Here is a 7,386-nt window from a genome sequence, read left to right on the forward strand (position 1 = left end):
CCCGTCGGTTGGGGTCTGATTCCCAGCCAGGGCCCCCACCAGCATTCCCTCTAATCTTTCCCATCCATGTGCGGGATACATTTTATCCTGCGCACCAAGGCATGTGCGGAAGTGCACCACCAACAGAAACACAGGCTGCTGGCTGTGGGCGCACTGCTAAGCAGCTGGGCGGCCTTTAAATCTTCCCTGGCAGCTGCCTAGGGGCTCAGCTTACAGGGAACACTGGCCCCCATCCTCATTCGAGGGCCAGCTCCCAGCAGGGTGCCTGGCACTCGGAGCCTTTTCCAGTCACTGGCCCTTCCTTCTGCAGCGGGGCGGCTCTGCCCTGAGCCAAGCGCCAGCATCTTCCATGAGAGGCTCTCCCGGCCCCTAAGCCCTGCCCTGGGAGCTCAGGCCCAGGCCAGGGTCCCTCACCGGGGAAGGGGCCCAGCCAATACCTGGACAGTCCCTGGGGCACCCAGCACTAGCAGGGGTGGTGACGCTGCGGGAGGCCGAGCCTGGCTCCGGAGCAGGAAACGGCCCAGCTGGTGTGGGATGACGCAGTCGGGGTCCCCCGTTCCTGCACCCCCATAGCAGCAAGAACCGATTCCTCCAGCAGTAGAATGGAGGGGTTTTATTGATTCTCCAGGGCTCTGTCTAGACTACGTGGCTCCGTCGTTTCACGAGGCATACCGGAGCAGTCGGCAAAGGCTTCCCTTGTCGACCGCGCCGCGTCTAGGCTGCCGCGCTGGGCCGGACCAGCTGATCGTCGGCCCAGCGCGGCGGCCATGTTTATTTTAATGAAGCAGGGATTATTTAAATCCCCGCTGCTTTGACAAAGCCGAATAAACTATTTGACATGGCTCCGTCGATGGAGCCTAGACATAGCCCAGGATACAGCACAGGCGTGGGGTGATTCCAGGATTCGGGGCCAGGATGCCTCAGCCCCCTTGGGTTGGGGTCCATCACCCCCAGCCCCAGCGACCTCAGTCTGTCCCCTCATGGTCCCAGCCCCAGACTGCCCCTTCCCCCAGCGCACACTTCCCTTACCTTGTAGAGCTGGTTTTAGCCCCTGTCCTGGGGCGGTAGGGCACCCCCTGCTGGGCCGTGCTACAGACAGCTGCCGGTGGGGGTCCCCTTCCTTTACCTGGGAATAAAGAGACCGAACACATTTCATTAGCGCCTGGCGGGAACTAAGCATGGCATCCTCCATTAAGTGACTGTCCGTCGGGGCCAGGTCAGCGGGGCGCTGGCGGTAGTCGCATCGGGCGCCCTGTCAGGATCTCAGAGGGCTCAGCAAAGATTTAGAACAGCAAAACCATTAGCTGTGGAGGGATGCAAGCAAGGCAGCAAAATTATTGCTGGGAGCCGGATTTTGTTGGGCTGGCTCCAAGCTTATTTCCTAGGAATAAGGAGATTGTGCGAAAATCTTCTGCACGGTTTGTTGTGGGACCCGCCACTCTGATAAGGCCCCGTTGGAATGTGGTTGCCAGGGAAACCAGGGTCAAGTTTAACTGTTTGGGCTGAGTTCCCAAGCCTACCTCAAATTTAGGATTTGAGTTGTCAGTTCTCAGCAAGATACCACGGACTGCCTCAGTTTACCCCCACAGTTCCTTCCTCTTGCCTTTAGGGCTCTCTAACCCGCCAGGTTAAATACAATAGTTTCAGGGTTTTTTCATTTACTTTGGAAGCGCCAGGACAGCCCCAGCACTATTATAAATGTTAGAATCGAAACTCCCCACGTAATTTGGCAAAACACCACCCAAGCCCATGATTATAGATGTGACCTCTACTGCCTGGCTGAGCGCCGCAGAGCAACGTGTTGGCATGGTCTCTGCAAGTACCTCAGACGGCCAATCCCGATATGCCTTTGGGCAACGGTCACCAGCTCCTCGATTATTCTCCTGCGGGGCTAGTAAACCCTCCTCTAGGTACTTACTTCTGCCAGTGCGGAGGTGGGGGGAGGTCTCTGTCAGGCACGTCCCTGCCCATCTGGGGCTGTTCCAGGAGCATCCCGCTACTCTGCTCACAAGGGGCCAAGTGGCGTGTGGCCGGTCACGTGCTTGTCATTTGTGAGGCCCTGAAGAGACCTCGGCAGCCCCTCAGATGCCCCCACGGGGCAGTGGCCCGGCAGCCACGGTGTGAATGGTGGGAGCCGTGCCGAGGGGACAGTACCGCGCCGAGGCTGAGCAGTGACACCCTGGCCCGGGGTGAAGGGAGGCCCCCGCCAGGCCATGCACAACAGGCTCCCCTGGCCAGAGGGTTGGGGGCGGTGGGGACAGGGTCTAGCACCTGCCTTTGGTGCCCACTCGCTGTGGGGCACTCACCTGACCGATGCTGCGGCCGGAGCTCTGTACCGACTGACCCCCGCCCCCGTAGGCATGTGCTGCTCCGAGAGGCCTGTTCTCCTGCACGGCAGTCGGCACACAACCTGCTTCCTGTGCTGAGACCGTGGGCACTCCCCTAGAGCAGCCCTGTTTCTGTGACTCCCCCGGGGCCCTTCCTCCGGTTGCTTCTTCCTGGAAACGTTCCAAGCCCAGCCTGAAATCTAAGGGCTGCCAGAGCCCCCTCTGCCCTTCCTTGGGGGGGTGGGAGGAGGCCGGCTGGGTGCTTCCAAACCGGTCCCTCCTCCCTGGAGACGTGTGTCATGCTGGCAGAGGGGACTCGGAGCAATGGGAACCGGTGTTTCCAAGACACAAGCTTGTTCCACCCGGAGCCGGCCTCCCCGCCCTGCCTGGGCCGTGCTCCATGGGACCCAGCGGCCACACTGCCCAGAGTTTCTTCAGCTCTTCGTTGGGCAGCCAGCCGGCTGACGTGCCCCGCGGGGGTTTCAGGGAAGCAGCCGCAATGGTGGCTCCCTTCAGTTTGCTCACAGGGCTCCGCGGGGGACCAGGAACAGCTCCGGAGCAGAAAATGGCCCAGCTGGTGTTTACAAGGGACAGTAACTTGCCTGGGGGCTGCAGGAGGACGCCCCCCCCCCACTCAGGCCTGTGGCTGGAGCCTGGCAGCCTCCTTCCCTCCGCAGCTGAGATCATCTCTAGGAGTGGCCAGGCCTGATTGGCCAGGAGCCGCAGTAAATACCTGCTCGGCTGCACCTGCTCTGGGTGCCGGGCTGGCTAACGGCACAGGAGCAGCGGGGCTGGAGACGGACAGGCTGCCTGGGGCCTTTCCTTCAGGTAAGGCAGGTGCTGCTTGTGCACCGCTCCCCTTCCTAGCCCCCCAGCCTGCCAGGGCCCGAGCCGAGCCGCCTGGCCGCAGCGGAGCCCTCCTCCTGCCAGGGAGCTGCAGGCCCGCGAGGCCCTGCTCGGGCTGCCTCCGTAGTGGTCAGCGGCCCGTCTGGGAAGCAAAGCCTGGAGCTGAGAGGACCAAGTCCCGTCTCGGGCAGGGAAGCGGCTCTCCGCAGTGGGCTGCTGCCGGTTTGGCCTCCCTGCCCCAAGCAGGCCTGGGGACAGCCCCCCTCGTCTCAAACCCAGCTGCCCCCTTAGGAAAGCCTCGGGACCGGTGCCTGGCGGGGAGTAGCCTTGCCCCCCCTTGGCAGACGGGTGCTGAAGCAGCAGGAGGCGATCAGCAGCCGCCAGGCCTGGCAGCTGAATGCATTGGGGGCCTCCAAGGGATGACCGGGGGGTGCTTGTGAAGGAGCCCTGCCCCCCAAAAGCAGGTGATGTGACACCTCACAGCTGCTGGGGGAGGGGCTCCGGTCTCGCCCTGTGACACCCCTGAGGGGCCCTGCCTGTACCGAGGTCCCCCCGACTCCATCGCTGGCACGAAAGCCAAAGGCCCCTGGACTCTGCCGGGGGCCAGCTCGGGGCTTTCTGGGGTAGTCAAGCCCACGCCCGCTGTGCAGCCTTGCGGGAAGACCATGGGGAGCCTGGATCCAGGCCTCGTAAAGGCCCTTTCGGAGCCGAGCTGGCCACACCCGAGCCCCTACCCCCGGGCCAGGCACCAGGGCCCTGTGTGGGTCCAGCCGCCCTGGCGCGGGGAGGGGCACTCAGCCGTGTGGGGCAAACAGGAGGCAGTGGGCACCCAATGGAACCAGTCGACACCCTGCCCCTGTGTGCCTGGGCCCGGGGAGCCGAAGCGGCACGGAAAGCCCGGCTCTGCAGAGTTTGGGCGAGGGGCGGGCACCTCTGCCCAGCAGAGCGTGGGGAGGGGGGTGCCTGGCTGGAGGGGGGCTCGGCTTCGCTAGGTGCACACAGGAATCCCCACAGACCTTGCTTGTGGCCTTGCAGGCTGAGGCGCTGCGGCCAGCAACGCCAGGGGGCCCTCCTGGGTCCTCTGATCCCGCTGGGCCGGGCGTCCGAGATGAGCCGACTCGGGGCGCCCGCTCCCTCCAGCCCCGGGAGGCTAATTTCCTGCTTTTCCCACCCCCTGGGGTCGGGCTGACTCCTAGACTAGAGCCTCTAGTAACCGCTCCCCTCCCGGCTCCGCTGCTTGGAGATGCTTCAGCGGCTCCCGTCGGAGCCGATAGAAGCGGGCGGCTGGCGCCCGAGACGCCCCCTCCAGGCTCCCTGCGCGCTCCGGCGGCTCGTGGTGACCGGCGCTGCCAGCGCAGAAGAGGGACTTTCCCCTCTGACTCTGGAGAAGGCAGGTGGGTCCTGCTGGTGGCGCTGGAGCACACCCCCCCTCCCCCCCCCGGGAGAGCTTTGCTGCTGCTGTCCCCGGGGGCCAAGACCAGCCGGGTGTCTCCTACAAATTGTGTCCCCTCCCCCATCTCTCCCCCCTGCTGTGGAGGGCAGAAGGTGCCGGCTGCAAGCCTGACCCCTCAGCCAGCCATCTACTTTGCTGCAAAACCCCTTCTGGGCCTGGGGTCGCTCGCCAGCTCATCTGTCCGGCTGGCCCGGCCCAATGCAGACCCTCCGGGGGCAGCTCCTAGTCTATTAAACCAGAGAAACATCCCGATTCCTCCAGCCTGCCCAGGCAAAGGCCTCCAGCCTGGACTCCATCAGGTGGGTCCCTGGTACCGGCTACAACGCTCCCCCCTTTCTCCCCAGCACACAGGACAAGCTGCACCCCTGGCTGGCAGCCCCTGGCTCCGTGTCCCTCAGGGCCTTGCGAAGGGCTGGCTGGCAGGCCGGGGCACGAGACTGAGGCCCCGTTGGTGGCGGCTACGACCATGAAGACGGAACGGCTGGATCGGGGGGACCTGGAGACTCCACGCCCGGCTGGGGCAGGTTCCCGGAGGGGTGGAAGCAGCCGCTCCGTGCTCCTCGCAAGACTGAAATGGCTACTCCAGCATGGGGCACGTTCGGCCAGTGCCGAGCAGGGAAGGGCCTGCCTGGCGGCTGCGCCGTCCGGGCCTGGCGCCTGCTCCGGGAAGAAGCTGTTGCTGGCCCTGGGCATCGCGACGGCCCTTTTGCTCATGGGGCTGCTGCTCCTCTGGCATTACAAGTGCATCGTCCTTGACCAGGTCTGCGAGGGGAACCGCGAGGTGCTGCCCCCCTTGTTCAGAAGCCTTGCGAGAGAGGGGGCAGGAGACTAGGCTGGGAGCAGAGCGACCCCGCCAGGCCCAGGCTGTGGGAGGGACGACAGGGCCCGCCGCTCAGCCACGCCCTGCGGCATCCCCAGCAGCGGCCGACCAGCAGCGGCCCCGTTTGCCCGGCAAATCCAGCAGCCTGGCTCTGCAGGGCCTGGTCCCAGTGGCTGCGCGACCTGCTCCTGCCTGGCCCGGTGCCTGCGCAACGCAGCCTCAGTCGCCCCTTGCTGGCGTGAGGCCACCCTTTGATTTGCATTAAATGTTTATGGCCCCGCAAGCCTGGCTCGGTCTCTGTGGGGGGTGGGTCTCTGTCAGGCACGTCCCTGCCCATCTGGGGCTGTTCCAGGAGCATCTGGATTCTCTGCTCACAAGGGGCCAAGTGGCGTGTGGCCAGTCGCATGCTTGTCAGTTGTGAGGCCCTGAAGAGACCCCGGCAGCCCCTCGGATGCCCCCACGGGGCAGTGGCCCGGCAGCCACGGTGTGAATGGTGGGAGCCGTGCCGAGGGGACAGTACCGCGCCGAGGCTGAGCAGTGACACCCTGGCCCGGGGTGAAGGGAGGCCCCCGCCAGGCCATGCAGAAGCAGGCTCCCCTGGGCAGAGGGTTGGGGGTGGTGGGGACGGGGTCTAGCGCCTGCCTCTGGTGCCCACTCACTGTGGGGCACTCACCTGACCAATGCTGCGGCCGGAGCTCTGTACCGACTGACCCCCCCTCCCCCCCAGGCATGTGGCACCGGGCCCCACACCCCACTCGGCCGCCAGCAGGGACGCTCAGTGGCAGGGAGAACAGATGGGTTATGGGCTCAGATGCAGCATAAAACCGGCTTGGTAGCACAGGGACCAGACACAGCCAGTACCAGCGGGGGGACGGTGGGGGGGAGAAGGGGGCCCAGGGCCCTGCCCCCCATCTCTACCCTTCAACTCTGCAAAACTCACCCCCCCCCCCCCAGCAGCAGCTCAGCCCTGCCTCCTCCAGTGTCCCGGGCAAAAGGTGGCACCTGCTCCCACCCCCCTCCCAGGCTCAGATTGCAGGGAGCCTGGGCCTGTGTGAAGGTGCTGGCCTGAGCATCCCCCTCAGCGAGTCCCACCCGGCATTCCCCTCCCTGGCTAGAAAGTGGTGCAGGGCCCAGGGAAACTGAGGCACACACACAGGGTTACTACAGGGCAGTAGAAATCACATGCCACACAGGGACTACAGGCCCCCCCCCCCCACCTCGCAACGTAACGCCCTGGGCTCCTCTAACTACGGCTGGCTGTTTTACCTTCCGAACCGCCCAGCAGCCCAGAGGCACAATCCTGGGCAGTCCTGCACCCTGGGGATCACGCACCCCGTAAGGGAGCCCCGAGCGCTGCATGCGGAGATGCACTAGCCCCTTGGCAGGGCAGGTGTAAGCCAGCTGCTTGTCACTGGCACCCACGGGCCCACTCCTGCTGCTCCTGCTCCTCCCCCCCCCCCCCCCAGCTTCCTCCTGGCACCCACAGTCCCACGCTCCTCTCCTCCCCTGCCCCCCCCCAGCTCCCTCCTGGCACCCACAGGCCCACGCTCCTCTCCTCCCCTGCACCCGCCCCCAGCTCCCTCCTGGCACCCACAGGCCCACGCTCCTCTCCTCCCCCAGCTCCCTCCTGGCACCCACAGGCCCACGCTCCTCTCCTCCCCTGCACCCACCCCCAGCTCCCTCCTGGCACCCACAGGCCCACGCTCCTCTCCTCCCCCGCCCCCAGCTCCCTCCTGGCACCCACAGGCCCACGCTCCTCTCCTCCCCCGCACCCGCCCCCAGCTCCCTCCTGGCACCCACAGGCCCACGCTCCTCTCCTCCCCTGCAAGGCTGGCCAGTTGAATTCCCACCTGCGGACTCAGAAGCCTGGTTTCCAAACAAGGCAGCTGAGCCGGCCGGCCGCTCGCAGCCCAGTGCCCGGGGGAGCAGAGCAGACAGTC

At 65.4% G+C, this 7,386-nt stretch overlaps 1 protein-coding gene and 1 long non-coding RNA gene across 4 annotated transcripts in view; one reads left to right on the top strand and one right to left on the bottom strand.

The window, feature by feature from the left end:
* TOR4A (torsin family 4 member A) overlaps positions 1-3,005 on the bottom strand; it is a 41,206-nt gene extending 38,201 nt beyond the window's left edge. For 2 of the 3 annotated variants that reach the window (XM_075905533.2, XM_089772927.1), the window contains exon 1: positions 1,030-3,005. The gene's annotated coding sequence lies outside the window, so the exon portion shown is untranslated. The remainder of the gene's footprint in view (positions 1-1,029) is intronic. The other variant, XM_089772928.1, reaches the window with a different exon arrangement.
* Positions 2,997-5,800, top strand: LOC149521734 (uncharacterized). The gene is made up of 2 exons (XR_016347767.1): positions 2,997-3,155; positions 4,971-5,800. It is a non-coding gene; the product is annotated as an uncharacterized LOC149521734 (long non-coding RNA).
* The last annotated feature ends 1,586 nt before the right edge of the window (positions 5,801-7,386 follow it).

Source organism: Pelodiscus sinensis, chromosome 23 (assembly GCF_052426305.1).
Source record: "Pelodiscus sinensis isolate ZL-2025 chromosome 23, ASM5242630v1, whole genome shotgun sequence".
Taxonomy (NCBI): Eukaryota; Metazoa; Chordata; order Testudines; family Trionychidae; genus Pelodiscus; species Pelodiscus sinensis.